Consider the following 16,115-nt stretch of genomic DNA (forward strand, 5'->3'; position numbering starts at 1 on the left):
ACAATGCAACGTGGTCAAGGCAAGCTTGGCAACCCATTCCTCAAGGTTCTGTCACCCCAGGCAGGCAGCATCTCCCCCTGCCTGCTCCATGTACAGAGCTGCTCCATTTCTTATATCTTTATGTAAGCGCAAGTATACATTTGGGGGATATAAGCAAGTATTAAATTTCTATTAATTTTTTATTTTATTTTATTAAGTATAAAACACATATTTACATTTGTTATATCTTTTTATCTATGTATATAAATGAAGTGTGTATTATAAATCATACATAAAATATATATACATAACGTATATTATATTGCCCAGTGAAAACTCCCTCTGTGCTTCCATGCTGCTGGATGCAGGGATGGCTGTAAGTGTGGTCAGAAACATTATCTCTGCATCCAAGCTGCAGCACACAGCTGACTAAGCAGGCTGATTCAAGACCTGTTGGCCGAGCATTTCACATGTTCTCTGAAGTCTTTCCGCAATACAGATAGCACCGGGAATCAATTTTCTTCTGGTGTTAAGGAGTTGTTTCCCAGAGGACGCTGCAGCCAAGCCAAGGGAATCATCAGGGTGGGAGCTGGAGGAGAACAAGGTGACTTGGAGCAGTAAAGCCAATGCAGTACAAAGGGTCCAGGAAAGAAAATCCATCTCACAGGGGTGAGAAGTTGGACTGTGAAATACTGGAGGTTGCTGCGAGGCTGCTGAAAGACACAGCTAGAGCAGAGTACATGGGATATATAGCAAAATGCAACACACGGGGCAGCCCAATGCCAGCCAATCACTGCGGGAGCGCTGGGCTCTCTCAGACATCTGGGGATGGTATTTGTTGCCTGGGTATGAAGACTGTTTTGGCTTATGTTAGAGTTTGTTTGGTTTTAATTTGGTAAACTTCCAGCTTGGAGGAATGCCTACCAGGCATGAGGGAAGAGAGGAGACCCTGCAGTCCCCAGGGGAGTTTGTAGGTCCCGCACCCCATGCAAATCCCATTGGTTTAGTTCAGGTGTGAGTAGAGAAATGGCTTTTGTGTTTCCCTTTCCCCATCACCTCACCATGGCTAGAGCAGATTCTCACTCTGTCTAATACGAGCTTGCTGAGCTGTGAGTACAGCTGAAGTGAGAGGAGTTTCAGCCCCTCTGAGCCCCATCACTGAGCTGTGCCCCATGCAGCATCCCAGTGAGAGGCAGCTTTTCCACCAATGGCACTTGCTTGTTGTATGACAGATGAGGCAGCCACAGCGCATGAAGTGCAGAGCAGCAGCGTGCTGCTGCAGTGAAAATGATGGCTGTGAAAAGCCAGACCCAAACTCTCCTCAGTGATGTGATGGGGAAGGGCAGGAAAGGGATGTTACAAGGATGATCAGGGGTCTGATGAGGAGAGATTGCAGGAGCTGGGCCCATCTTCTCGAGAAGATTGAGAGGGGATCGCATCAGCGCACATAAACATCTCAAAGGCAGGTGCCAGAATGGTGCTAGATTCTTTCCAGTGGTGCCCAGTGACAGGATGAGGAGCAGTGGCCATAAACTGAAACACAAGAACTTTCACCTCAACGTGAGGAAGAGCTTCTTTACATTGAGGGTGGCAGCGCATAGGAACAGGCTGCCCAGGAGGGTTGTGGGGTCTCCCTTTCCGGCGATACTCAAACCCCGCCTGGATGCGTGACCTGCTGTAGGTGGCCCTTGGCAGGGGGCTGTACTGGATGATCTCCAGAGGTCCCTTCCAACCCTAAAGATTCCATGTGATTCTGTGATGTGGACACATGTAATTAGAAAGAAGCTGAAGATAGAAGCTGTCAGCGCACGAGGAGTGTAAGGACCTTTCACGAAACCAGGCCAGCAAGTCCCACAGTGCCGCACAGCAGTAATGTGTCAGACCCGCAGGGGCAAGGTTTCACCTTCCAGCTTGTAAGAAATTCATGGTTTAAAATCACGTTGTGTATTATATTGCACTAATGGACAGCATCAGCTTGATCTGTGCTGGGAGAGATGTGGGCTTTTTTCCATCCAGGCTACTCTGCATTTATCATGCAAGAATAATCATAGAATCCTAGAATGGTTTGGGTTGGAAGGGGCGTTAAAACTCACTCAGTTCCAAACCCCTGCCATAGGCAGGGACACCTTCCACTAGAGCAGGTTGCTCAATATATGAGTATTACCAACCACAGCAACAACCCAAAGCCCTTACGTTCCATGATGAGAATTAGCAGAAACAACCTTTGGACTATAATGCCCCAGCAAGTTGGTGCACGGGGCTGGCTGAAGTCCACGTCAACAGCAGGATGCTGTGTCACAGCCCCACATCTGAGCCCTGGGGCTTGTGACATGGGAAACCCAGGAGAGCTTTCTGACAGCGCAAAGGGTGCAAAGGACCTTTTTAAAAGAGGTGCAAGGAGGTTAGGGCAAAGAGGAGAGGGCAAATTATTAGTTATTATTATAAGTCCTGATAGTTATTGAATTAAAAATAATAATTGAGTATAAATTAACAATATTATAGGTAATAAAAATATAGCAATAAAGAAAAATCGAAAATAGTAAATAATAAAATTTAAATATTTGTTAATTAATTAGAAGAATATTAAATACCGCTTACAGGATAAAATGTTAATAATAAATAGAAATAATAATAATAGAAACTATGACTAATAACATTGGAATATAATTCCAATTATTATTGGAATAATAACTAATAACATTGGAATGATAGTAAATAATGGAAGGAATGATAGCAAAAGCTGATGATCCAGACCCGCAGAGCCCGGGGTGCCGCAGCCCCAAGCCCCCCGCTCCCACTGGAGCCTGGAGGGCTCCGAGGGAGGCTGGGGGGAGCTTAGGGACTTCCGCGGCGCTTCCGCTTCCCCCCGGTGCGTGTCCCCCGCGTGTGCGCCGCGATCAGCCCTCCGCGCCGGCAGGGGGCAGTGTCGTGCGGCACCGGGCGGAAGCGTCGCCGCGCTCAGCCAGCCGCCCGCCGCCGCCGCGCTCCGCCGCCGGGCGAGGGAAGGGCCGCTGCGACGCAGCACAGCGCGGGGCGGGGGGGGGGAGGGGGCCGGGCGAGCCGGGGCCGCGCCGCGCCTCTGCCTGAAGCCGCCGGAGTCGCGCCGCCAGCCGCCGCAGCCGGGGCGGTCGGGCCGCCAGGGGCAGGCCCCGCCGGACACACCGCTGAGGAGGTGCCAGGCCGCGCTCCGCACACAGGTACTGAGGCGGTGGTGCCGGGGGTCGGGCCAGGGCCCGGCGAGAGGGTCGGAAACCGCTGGGCCTGACGCTCATTGTCCGTCACGGCGTGAGGCCGGGTCGGGAAGCAGCGCCCCTGCGGCTGGTGCGTGCGGGGCGGCCGGTCTGGGCAGGGCCGGGCTGTGTCCTGCGGGCCGCGGGGAGCGCGGCCTGGCCCGGTCGGTGCCCGCCGCTTGCCGGACCCCACTCCCGGGTCGGCGGCGGCCGGGTCCTGCCGGTTAGATTGGGCTCGGAGGCGGCGCCGCCTCTCAGGGGCTTGCTGTCGGCCTGGGCAGAGGGCAGGTCCCCGTGAGTGCTGACTGCCCTCGGTGCGGTTGGGGTGGAGGTGTCGGTGTGTAACAGCCGGAGGCAGTGTGAAGGGGAAGGGCACAGGCCAGCGTCTGTGTTTAGTGGTGCGGCAGCGCCTTGTATCCTGGAGTTCCTCAAATGCAGAGCCGGGCAGCGAATTAAGATGCAAAGCTGCGCCGGGTTTACCTCAGCCCGCAGCAGCGGAGCCGGTTCTGGGGCGGGAGGCAGCCGCTGCCGTATGGCCCGGCCTGGGGTGGGCAGCGAGGCGATGAATGCTCTGCCCAGCCGGGGAAGACTGAGCCCTTCGGTCAGGAGAACAGCCAGTTACAGCCTCTTCTTTGTTATGTCTTGTGTTACATCAATCGATGAGAGGTGTGGAGCAGGCACTAAGTTACACAGCCCTCTCAATGTCCAGGTCTAAGGCCTCTTCCTACAATTGTTACTCATGTTCGTAGGCCTCTGTGCAGAAATAGGTGGATATGAGGGCTGTGAAGATACTATTTTTGCAAACTATACTGTGCTCCTTAAATAAAGAAAGTTTTTTTCATTGTTTTTCTTACCAATCTGTAAATAGCACTAACACTGAAAACAGGATGTATCCGGTATTTTGGGGGTTTGTTGGGTTTTTTTGTTTTATCAAAGAAAATGTAATTTTTGGTATGTGATCATGTAGGTGCATAGGATTTATTTAAAACCTATATGCAGCCTTATGGGAATGGTGTGATTTAATTTGCATGATGAGTCAAAGATTAAATTACATGACCTAGGCTCAGTGAAGAAGTGAAGAGAGTAACAATGTTTGGAGGAGCAGTTTAAATGTGGATCAGAAATGACAGTGAATTAGCATCAACATATGGCCAAGTTTTGTGTGTGTTTGTTTTTTTTGTTAGACTTACCTGTCAGAAACTCTAATTCAAGGGCCTGTGTTTTCCTTTCAACAGTGTAGTTCACCATCAGGAAATTTGTCTTCCTTTTTTACCCAGAGAGTTCATGAAATCATATACTGTCAGAGGAAATTTAACATCCTGAGCTTGCGCCTTGACATCTAAGCTTTTAAATAATAGTTTTTTACTATCTAAAACACTGTGTACCTTTAGTTAATACCTGTTACCTAATACCTGTTGATGTGGCACATGCCTTTAACTGCAGAGAAAAGAAAGGCTAAGAGATGTTCTGTGAATTATAATGTGTGGCACCTGTTTTGGCATCAGAAATAACTTGATTTTTTATCAGTTGGCAGCTTGTCGGATGTTTGAGTGTGGCATGGTGCCCTCTGTCTCTGTGTTTTGGCGGGATTCTATCTGTCATGGGCTTGATGTTGTAAGAATATTGTATTTTACCATTAGCTTTATAGTTGTCTTGTGATGTGAGACCCTGAGTCGGCAAGGTAGTATGTGCTTGGCTTAAATTCACTTGTATTTAAACTGTAATCTCAATGGTAGAGTGATACATGTGCCACAGGGGAATTTACTTGGTCAAACTGAAACAGCACCTTAGTACAGGTGGAGATCGTGTTGGATGGTGTTGGGAGTAAACAGAATAAAGGTCTTGTAATGTAAGTTTGTTTGCATGGGCTGACATGCTGCTGGCAGCATTGGGTTTATTTCACTTTAATTGCTTTCTTTTTATATTGACATGGAATTCTGAAACTTTGATTCATTCTGTAGGCATTTAATGCATGGTTGGGGATGGAGAAGTATAAAACAGAGCTTTTTTTTCTTAAGATATATGTATTTATCCAAATAAAGGAGACTAAATAAAAGTGCCAGTTAAATAATAATTTGTGACAATATGTTTCTGAGAGATAATTGTGCTTATTGGGTATTATCAAGCACAGACAAATGTGTATTCCCATCAGGGTGGGATAGTATTAAGAAAACCTCCACCTCTTGGAATTCCTTGTTTGTTTTTATGAAACATTCAGGAGGGAACGGTGTCTATTTTGCATTCTGTTGTGGAAGCTAATGCATCTCTTATTAGTTAATGGATGGTAGTTGAGTGAGACCTTAGTGTTGTGCTCTCCATGCTGTACTTTCTAGGGGTTTTGAATATTGGGATTACCAACCAGTGTCCTCCTTTTTGAATCAATTCTGTATTGAGCTTTTGCAGATTTCTTTTAGTGCGATGTTTGCAGCCTTAATTTTTTTGTGTAAAATCTTTCTGAAAGCTTTGATAATCGCTGTAATGTGCTTAGAGGCATTAGACACTTGCTAAAAGGATGTCTTCTTTGTACTGTATGTGAAATGGGGCTCTAGTAGTTGTTGCTGGTTTGAAGAAGGAGCCTAGATGACCTTTCAAATTCCCTTTTGACCCTTCTTTTCTGTACTTCTGACACCCTAAAACATGGTTTAATTACAAGAGCAACTATTAAAGTATAATTACCTTTGTCTAATTGGAGGCATCTTGCAGCTTTCTATCAAAAATAAGATTTGACTCATCTGCTCCTTCAAAATGAATAGTACCACAACAGCCTGCAGCTATTTATGTGAATAATGTGCAAAGCAGAAATATGGGTTGACTTTCGAATACTGTATTTTTGATGTTGTACAGTTGAAGTCTTGTAAATTTAGCAATTTCTGATAAGGAAAGAATGGGCTGTGCACACTTCTGTCAATTCTTACCTGCAGGTGGAAGCCAGATACCCATCACATTGAACAAAACCCTTTTTAGTCCAGTGACCCTAAACCATAGTGTTCACTGTAGCTGTATTTTTGTAGCTGTAGATAAACCTTAAGCAAGATGAAAAATTCCTTTTGCTGTTAATGGTCAAGATCGTGCTGTTCTAACCAGACAAATGCTATGTCCCCAGTTTCTTGTTTAGTTTAGGGTTTTTATTATTCTGAGTAGTTTGCAGCTTCAGCTGTCTTTCACTTCCTTGTGGGCTCTCTCTTTCCCCACATTCTTGCTTGGTATCGTGCTTCTTGCGCCACAAGATGTAGAGGTGTGCGCTAGAAAGAAGGTGAATGTCTTCAGTTAGAAGGTGAAACTTTATGCTGAGATCCCTCCTTCTTCTCCCCACCTCCCCCCTCTCCCGCCCCCCAAGTGCAAACACAAAGTTAAATTAGAAGATGAAGCTGTCTTGAATTATTTTAACGGACATGAGCTAGGCTTATTAAATGCATGCTTCAGGAGTACCTAAGGCTTAAGGTGGTGTCATGTGAGTTCAGTCTTAGCCTGAGCAAATCAATGTGCTTTCATTATTCCACCTGATGATAAAATGGCACATTCATTTGTCCCTATTTAAATAGTGTATAAAGGATTGAATCCAGTATTTATCCAAACTGGATGGAGATGGAATACTGTGTGTTACAGGAATAACTGTGGTTATTCCTCAGCAGCCTTCATGCCCTGTTTTTTTTTCAGACAACATTAATTTAGAAAGTAAATTGCATAGGTTTAAATAAACAACTGCAATTTGCTTTCTAAATCCCTTGATTTGGGTATTCCAGCTAATACTTCATATACTTAAAAGACACTATAAAAAGTTCTAGACTGTGGACTTCAGATATACTAAAAGGAAGCAACTTTAAGCCTATCCACAAGGCCATAAAATTCGGGGGGGGGGGGGGGGGGGGGGAATTGCTGAATGTTTGTCCAGTGCATCACTGTTGTTTGTTGTCTTGTTGCTGTCATTTTTTTAGTCTTCTCTCTCTATTTTTGTTATTTCCATTTTCATTATCATTATTAGTATTATATTTAATTATTAAACTCTTCTTATCTCAACCCATGGTTTTATCTTTTTTCCGGTTCTCCTCCCCATCCCACTGTGGGAGCCGGGGCTACATGTTACTTAGTTGCTAGCTGGGGTTAAACCGCAACAATGTTGTAGATAATCGTCCTGTTTATTGGTAATCTGCTACTTCTCATAGAATACCTAGTTCCTTTCTAAAGATCTGCTTGCTCTGTAGTTGTGCCCTCCCCTTCAAATACTTGGAGAATTCATTGCTAAAAAGTTAAATATAGCAAGACAGTTCAAAACCTGTGGAGTTATAATTAGTACAGAACTGTACTATTAGTGTAACGTGTGTTTCTAAGTTCGGAGACATCTTTGGTTGAAGTTATTTAGAAGTTACTACTTGGAGTTATTTTTAAGTGGTCAGTTATATTGTCAAGTGTTTCACAGTGAAAATGGCTGCACCAGTGAAAAATTGCTGTGTGCTGCCTTTGATCCTTACCCTGTTGTGTAGGGGTTTTTGGATCCATATGTATTGGTAACAAATTCATTTTTCTTAATAAAATAACTAAAAGTTCAGCTGCAAACCCTGCAAGATCTGAAATGTGACGCTTAAAAATACTGAAGATAGAATTTGGCTGTAAATTAAATTAAATTAATATGTCAGCTTTTTGGGGAGTTGAATATGCATGATTGCAAGAGAAGTACTTATGTTCAGTCGTTTGTGTGTATGAAATGCCTTGGCTCCTTTGAAGATACCCGTGTTAAAACATGTAATGAAAATACTGAGAAGTGTTTTCCAGAAATGTGGAATGCGTCATCTTTCTCTGGCTGCTAGAAGTGCCCAGGCAAACAACCCACCTCTAAAGAAATGCCTGTCTGAAAAGCTTGTGTTGTTTTATTTACTGAGTTTTAAGTAAAGCATGCTAGTGCCTAGAAAGATGAAGAAAGAGTTGAGGAAGGCCACCCTATCTTGCCAGCTAGCTCCTGTGTGGTGCCATTTTGGATTTTGCCAGGCAGAAGTTGACTCTGTGACTTCCCCTGTTGTTTTCCTTTTCACTCCGCTGGACAAGAGCTCACTTGGGAAGTCTTAGCATGGATGGATACCTCGTTTTCTTTCAGGTATTCACTCAGAGCCGTGCCAGCTTCCCAGGTCATCTGCTGAGGAGGTTGCTTCAAAATAAACCGGTAGACGCTGAGTTATCAGTTGGATCTTGGATGATGTGGTAGATGTGTGTGCTGATAACACATATGCAGAGCATCCTGTGCAACGGAGTCTCTGATCTCTTCCTTAGGGTAGGCATTTTCAAGAGGTTTTGCTACAGTTGTAGAAATTAGGCAAAAGGTAACTTGTGTCATATTTTACTATGACTGTTATGTGTGAATTTGGTTGTTAGGTGTGAAGTATGCCCTTCACTGCTTTGGCAGATGATACTCCTTTTAACATATGTCAAAAGATATATTTTTTTCCCCCCAATGTACTGTAATGGTTTATAAAATTAAGTAGCATATAACATTTGGACTTCATTGAATATAGGGTGTAGACAAAGAAAAGGCAAAATGAAAGTTTGTTCACAGGGAAGTAGGAGTTTAGGAAAGAAAATGTAGGGGGTTTATTCTACCTAAATGAGACCTTAGTGATACAGACATGCACTGAGTGTAACACAGGTGATCCCTGAGAAGTCTCTCCCACACAGTTTATGAATGCATCGTTCTTCTAACCTGTAACACCTGCTATTCAAGTCCCAAGTTTCTTCTGACCAGAGATTGGTATGATAGAGAAACTTTGCAGGGGATTTTAAAGAGCTACCTTGTAGGGGAAAGCGTTCAGGCACAGTTCTTGATAAAGGCTTTGTGTATGCTCAAGTACTGTTAGAAAAATGTTGACGTTGAGAAAGCAAAGTGAATCTCTCAAAAGGTAACGTATTCAGAACTTCATTCTGCTTATTATTTGGTACACAAAGTTTAAGTGATTGTTTTCAGGTTGTTTTCAGATGGACCTTTTGTTTGTCAGTGCAGGAGAGAACACTCATGCACTGACAAAGGGGCCTCCTTTTATGTGTGCTTTAGTTGTGATGTGGTATTTGGTCTTTTACTTCATTGTATAAAACTCAGTTTACTGAAGGCAGCAGGATTCAGGTCCTGTGGGCTTTTTATTGGTTCACAGATACTAATGAAAGTACTTTCCACAGCGTTCTTCAGCAGTGTGGTGATTCTTCTTCTTTTTTCTCAGGTAATGATGCTTAAGCACAAAGAATTTTTTCCTGTATTTGTGTGTGTGATGTTGTGTGTATTGTGTGGTGGTACACTTCCGGAGTTTTTTTCCAATGACATCCATTTGTGGTTTGAGATTCAATTACCTAAACATAGATATCTAATAGTATTTTAGATGCTCCAAGGCATCTGCCGAAGACAGGTAGGAGGGTTGTGATTTTCTGATGGGGCAGTTGGAAACCAGCTGTGCTGTTCTCCAGCTTTGCCATTTGCAGTGGCGTTTTATCATTCAGGCACCTGAACTGGTGCTGTGGTATTAGTCTCAGAATCAAGAAGAGGATGTGGTGACCACATGTTAGGCACTTGAGTTGTGTGTTTCCTAATGAGAAAGGAGGATTTGGGGTAGAATTCTGCTCTCTGGGGCAGTACACGAGTGAGTCTTGACTGAAGATTTTGCTGTTCTCTGCCTTGTTGAATGCTTTAGTTGTTTACTGTTAGGGTGGTGAGGCACTGGAATGGGTTGCCCAGGGAGGTTGTGAATGCTCCATCCCTGGCGGTTCAAGGCCAGGTTGGACAGAGCCTTGGGTGACATGGTTTAGTGTGAGGTGTCCCTGCCCATGGCAGGGAAGTTGGAACTAGATAATCTTAAGGTCCTTTCCAGCCCTAACTATTCTGTGATTCTATGCTTTTCGACTTAAAAATCAAATCAGGAAGAGTACCTGTGAAAAGCTGGTCTTTACTGTAGTCTGATTTAGTTTGTCAGTGGGATGAATGAAGGCTTCTCTTTAAAGAAAAAAAGTATGACTGAGGAAAGCTAAAACTATCAAGACAGTTAGAAAACAGTAAATCTTGAAGCATTGGGTGTTGAGCTTGCTGCTTGAACATGAGAAATTCAACTTCAAATACTGTCTGAAAGCAAACTCAGGCTCTAGTGACAAGGACAAATAGACTTTTTCCATGGATTTCATGGATAATGACTGAAAACAAAGGAATCTTCCTGAAAATAATCATAAATTTTCTAAACAAGTGCTATTCTGGCAGTGATTATTGAGATTGCTAATCTCCAAGAAAAGCAGTATATTGACTCATCAGTATTGACTAACACAGTTCCGATTTACATCTATAATTGCCATTGAGCAATATTTAAACTGCTAACTCTGTAATAGGGTGGAGCTGGAGTAAACAGTTTTCTGTTAGGAACTGCATCCATTCACAGAGCATTTTGGGCAGAGTCCTGGCATAGCTGTGCTGTCAGACTGGTGTTACTCTTAACCCATGTGGTAGGGTGTGGGGATTGACATCCTTAGATCCAAAAGAGCTTCTTTATTTCAGGCTTACGGAATATTTTCCAAAGAAGTCACAAAAACTTCAGGGTGCTTGTGTGTGATGACAAACTTGTGAATGTATTGGAAGCTTAAATTCTGTGAAAGAATTGCATATCAGTTTTCTTCTTTCCTTTAACATGGAAAAACCCAAACAGCTTCCAGCCCCCTCAGCTTTCTAACTGGTGAATGTAGTTATTCTTTCCTACCTGTATATGTGTACATTTCAATCTATAGCTAAAGAGAAATGAACTCTGCTAAGTGGGCTTTTGTTCTTGTTTTGGAAAAGTATATGCATATTTGTGTGTGTGCATCTCATATATTTACACAGGTTTGGGACTTAGCAATGTCTAATCTAGGAAGAAATGTCAAACCTGTGTTTCAGAAGTAGCTGTTAATGATCTCTTCAGAGAACAAGGAGAAGGGCTGTTGGCCATAAATACAGAATCTTTCCTCTCTAAGTGGGTTATTTTTAACTTTCAGAATTACTTGCAAGCATGAAAAGTCTTAATAAGTACAGCAGAAGTTTCTACAGCTTGCCACTGCTATTTATTATGGTACTTTAACTTCCAGTGTTGTGGATTCATGCCTTTGGGATTTATACCAAAACAGAAAATCTGGACTTTCATCAAATCCCTAAGTTAAGTAACCAAACTAAATTAAAATGATTGTGAATGGAGAAATCAGAATCTGTGTTTTAAGAGCTAAAAGAGAAATCTGGATAGTTTAAAAATCACATTGTCTATTAAAATCTTCTTTGACTTAGTAGTGGAAAAAAGAAATATTTTGATAAATACCTTAATTCTGTGAAGTCCCTGATTTCCTTTTGTATTTAGAGGATGGTAATTAGATTCTAAAATTAACACTGCCTGTATTTTTTTGTTATTTTCAGAAATTTGAAAGATATCATTGCACATCACCTTGCAGAATTTATAACCAAGAGTGCAGTTTGACTACAGTCAAACCTTAGGTGATAGTCTTGAAAGCATAACCTTACCTTCTTCTTCTTCAAGGTAGCATTTTTCTAACATGTTGATGTCTTTTGTTGTTGAAAATGGAACTTGGATGTAGAATTCTTTGTGTGTGTGTATGTGTGCGTTATGATTTCTTTTGGCTTGCCTCTGTAATTAGAAAAAGTCTGTTAGAACATAGAAAAGATTTTGCATAACGTAGAGTTTACCAAGACTGTGAATTTTGATAGCTGCAATTATTTTATTTCTAGAGTATTTGATTTTTTAAGGGCTCTTGTTTGAAGCATCTTGGTGTGGAAAGCAATGACATTACACTGTTGTAAACTCCTATCAAAGTAATTTTTATAATTCCTTATTTAAAAAAAAATAGTGTTAAGATGGTGCACCAATTAACAATTATAAAGGTTGGTTTTGGTTAGTTGGTTTGTTTTTTCCTCCACATAGCCCTGAGGAATAGAAGGTGTTGATAGGGCAGTGGTGTAGCTGAAATGGTAATGCACAGTGTCTCCCGCTCTGGGAAGACCCTGTCTTGCAGTCCCATGACCAGCTCTGGAGCAGCAACACAAAAGGGACGTGGAGCTGCTGGAGCAAGTCCAGAGGAGGCCACGGAGATGCTGCGAGGGCTGAAGCAGCTCTGCTCTGGAGCCAGGCTGAGAGAGCTGGGCTGGTTCAGCCTGGAGAAGAGGAGGCTCCTTAAGGGGAGATCTTAGAGCAGCTTCCAGTGCCTAAAGGGGCTGACAAGAAACCTGGAAAGGTACTTTTGACAAGGGCAGATAGGGACAGGACAAGGGGGAATGGCTTTAACCTGACAGAGGGGATATTGAGATGAGACATTGGGAAGAAATTCTTTCCTGTGAAGCTGGTGAGGTGCTGGCACAGGTTGCCCAGAGAAGCTGTGGCTCAACCTGGTCTAGTGGAAGGTGTCCGTGCCTGTTGCAGGGGGCTGGAACTGGATGAGCTTTAAGATCCCTTCCAATCCAAACTATTCTGTGGTTCTAAGTATCAGCTGAAGTGCCAGCATTTCCACCTGAGCTTGGTGTCTGCTGTTTGTAAGATTTGCTGTGCTTCAGAATGTTTTTTATTTCAGTGGTCACAGGGGTAATATGTGATCATTCCTTTGGTAAACTTGTAGAGATGATAACCTCTGGTAGCGTTCAAGTTTCTCTTGGTAGCATTACACAGCAATTGCATTAGAGGAAAATTGGGAGACACTTATTTTAGTGCTGTGAAACAATCTGATAGTTCCTTTTTCCAGTCGAGCTGCTCTTAGCAGATCAGATTAGGGAACTATCCCTCAGAGATGCTTCAGTTTTTCCATTGTGTTACTTGGCCTAATATTAGTTGCTTCTTGTTACAAGCCTTGTTCTTTTAACTTCTTGTCTCTAGACAGATAGCTCTCAAACTTTTTTGGTTTGTGGACTTTGAGGTGTGTTGCAGGATTGATGCTGACTCCCATAGAGAAAATAACAACAGTGCTGGTTTTAGTTACATTTTGCAAAGCTTCTGGGCTGATCTGCCTCGGAAAATCACATCTACAGCAGCTATTGCTATGGCTTTGAAGCAAAATCAATTGGAAAGTCTTCCTTTTGCAAAAGTACCTTTTTGTTTGGGTGTTCCCCCTACCCCTCTTTTTTATATGCGAAAGTGCTTTTTGCAACTTCTGGGCAACTTGTCTTAGTTCTAAGAAGAAGGAACTATAAGGTGTTTCTTGTGGTTTTTAGCTGGAGTCAATTTAAATGTTAAACTTTTAAAGAGTTGTTATCTTTTTTTTGTTTGTTGCTCTGATGGAAGCAGGGAAGTTTGCTTGCCGTGATGGTCCATCTGGAAAGATAACTCAAGTGTCCTCAGAAGGGAAAGACTAATGAAATGTGGAGTGTATGTATATCTGATGGTTCACCACAGGAATCTGGTGTATTGCTTCTATTCTATTCCCAATTAATGTGCATGTAATTCTCAGTAACTGGAACTCTCAGGTGGTGTCAGCAGGGAAAAAGACTTTGATGTGAGTTACCTAGGATTATCTGGCTTTTCAGAGTGTGTATGCTGATTTACCCTCCTGTATCATAGATATTTGGACTGGTGCCTTGTGAGGAGCCGTCAGAAGAGCTCTTAGGTTGGCACAGCTAGAGCTTGTACACACTTTGAGGGGCAGTCTAGATCACTCCCCCTTCTTGATTCCTATCCTGCAGAGCATTTCATAGCATGAAGTAGAGTTAAGTTCAAACTCCTCTCTCTCTGCCTCAAAACATACTGAGGGAGAATGCAACGGCATGTTATTAAAATTCTGGCTGTCGCCTCATCTGTCCTGAAGGTTTGTGCCATGGATAGTTCTCCTAACCCTGGTATGCATCATCTCTGCCCTTAAATCTGTCTTTCTGTGTTCTGTGATCTGCCTTGCCCCAGAGGAACACACCTGTCTTAGCAGTTGAGGTGCCATGTGGTTTATGTACCAAAAATCAAAGCCATTACTGGCTGTGAAGATGTAGACTAAACACGTGAATCAGCAGGAGAGACAGAGGTTTTGAGGGAACTGTGTAAAGGATACTTTTTTTACAGCTGCTTTAGGTGATCTTGAAGTTATTTATGTGGAATTCCTGTATCACTCTGCCTGGTTCTCCTCTTGGGAGGATGGAGTGAATTATCCTTTAGGGTTTTGTTGTGTTTGCTAGTTTGTCTATTTATTACCATGGCACAGTTTGACATGAATTCAGTAATGACTTCTAGTTTGTTTGAAAAAGAAGATGATATTATCAATATATTTTCTTTTTCCTAGGCCCATGGCAGGTTTTTTCAGCCTGAATTTCAGCCAGCTATTTCTCATAAGTTTATTTCTTAATAACATACTGTTACGTTGGTAGCAATGAGATGTACATCTGAATATCACAGGTGTGTTCTGGCCTGTAATGTGTTGATTTTGATTGTTTGCTCTTTCAAGCAATACCCATGAAACTAGTTCTCCATCTTGAGTATTTAGAGAAAAACGAGTTTCCCCGGAGTAGCCTCTGATTTTGTCATTAGTGCTGTTTTCCCATCATCACATTGTCCTTGGCACTGCGTACTCAAGAGGAATCAGGGGTTTTCATCTTAGGATAAGCTGGATGAAACTTCCATACTAAAACATACCTCCACACCGCTAGCTTGGGCAAATCAGCTGCTTTATGGTGGTACTGGTGCTGATTGGCAGCATGAAGGAAAGAGCACTCTTTGTAACGGTACTTAACAAGTAAAGCCTTAGCACAGTTGCAGTTGTGATCAGAGGTGGTGCTTTTTTACCAGTATAAGCTGTAGCTGTACTTGTAGGATTTACCAGCAGAGCTGTGTCAGTAAACCCTTTGTATTGTCATCAAACATGTGGTTTAAGTGCCAGGGACCATGGCAAAAAACAGTTTGACAGGAAGCAAATTTGTCAAATGGATGATGGTCTTGTGTATCAGCTGAGATACTGCTTGTGCGTCAGTTCCTAGTACTAGGTAAGAGATAAGGATAAAAACCAAGAACTGAACAGTTTTTTGCCTTCTCTGAATGAGGATGTAATGAACTAGAAGAAAAGGGTTCACAGTAATGGTGGGGTCATGATTCTGGATCGTTTATTGATTGCCTTCTGCTTTCTCTGTGACTCAGTACGTAACTCCCATAGGTTGTCAGGAACTCCCTTTCATAGAGGAGATGCTTAATCATTGAACAATGTGCCAAGTTCTCTTGGTTTTGTGTAGCAAGAATCAGCTGGGATTCATGGGAGTTGATCGCAGAATAATTTACCTTTCAATCTTTGTGTCAAGGCAGTGAGATCTCTCAATAGAAGTAGAAATAGCAGGATTGAGGAGTCATCCATGGCCTTGGAGTCACCTCTCAGGAGTCTCACCAGTTGACTTGACATCTCTTTGCAGCGCAGCTTGCTGTGCCTGTTGGTTTTGGGTTTCAGCCCTACTTATGTCAAGCTAATGCACAAAAGTAAACCCAGAGACACTAAGCTGTGCCTGGTTGAATATCATCTAAGCTGGTTTGTAAAGGGCTGTTGGGACTGAGGTGAATTGTACAGTAGTCTAACATAAACAGTCTTTAATTGTGAGCTGCCACATAGATTATTTTGGAAGGGAAGCCTTTACAAGTAGTATATCAAAGCAGAGGCTTATGTAGTTTGCTATATTCTGCCCATGGCAGGGGCCAGTAGTAATCGATAAGGGAAGATGGATACTCCCTGATATATGTTCCCAGTTCTTAAGTCAGTGTTTTTAGGATGTTCCTGAGTTCCATCAGGATCACAGTTTTACAGCCCATTACCTTCATGCTTTAATGCCATTGTTCCTTAAGTGATCTTGTTCCTTTATAGGTTATGTTTGTTAAAGATCTGTCTTCTTCAGATAAATTAGTTGAAGTGCTATAATGTGTTGAACTTGGATAAACTTAAGTTGAACATCTGAAGTTTGTTGCA

The 16,115-nt window shown here is 42.7% G+C and overlaps 1 protein-coding gene across 1 annotated transcript in view; it reads left to right on the top strand.

Annotated features, from left to right (window-relative positions):
• Positions 1 to 3,034: 3,034 nt before the first annotated feature.
• Positions 3,035 to 16,115, top strand: part of CAB39 (calcium binding protein 39) — a 44,086-nt gene continuing 31,005 nt past the window's right edge. The window contains exon 1 of the mRNA XM_080623894.1: positions 3,035 to 3,176. The gene's annotated coding sequence lies outside the window, so the exon portion shown is untranslated. The remainder of the gene's footprint in view (positions 3,177 to 16,115) is intronic.

Source organism: Psittacula echo, assembly GCF_963264785.1.
Source record: "Psittacula echo genome assembly, chromosome: 7".
Lineage (NCBI taxonomy): Eukaryota > Metazoa > Chordata > Aves > Psittaciformes > Psittacidae > Psittacula > Psittacula echo.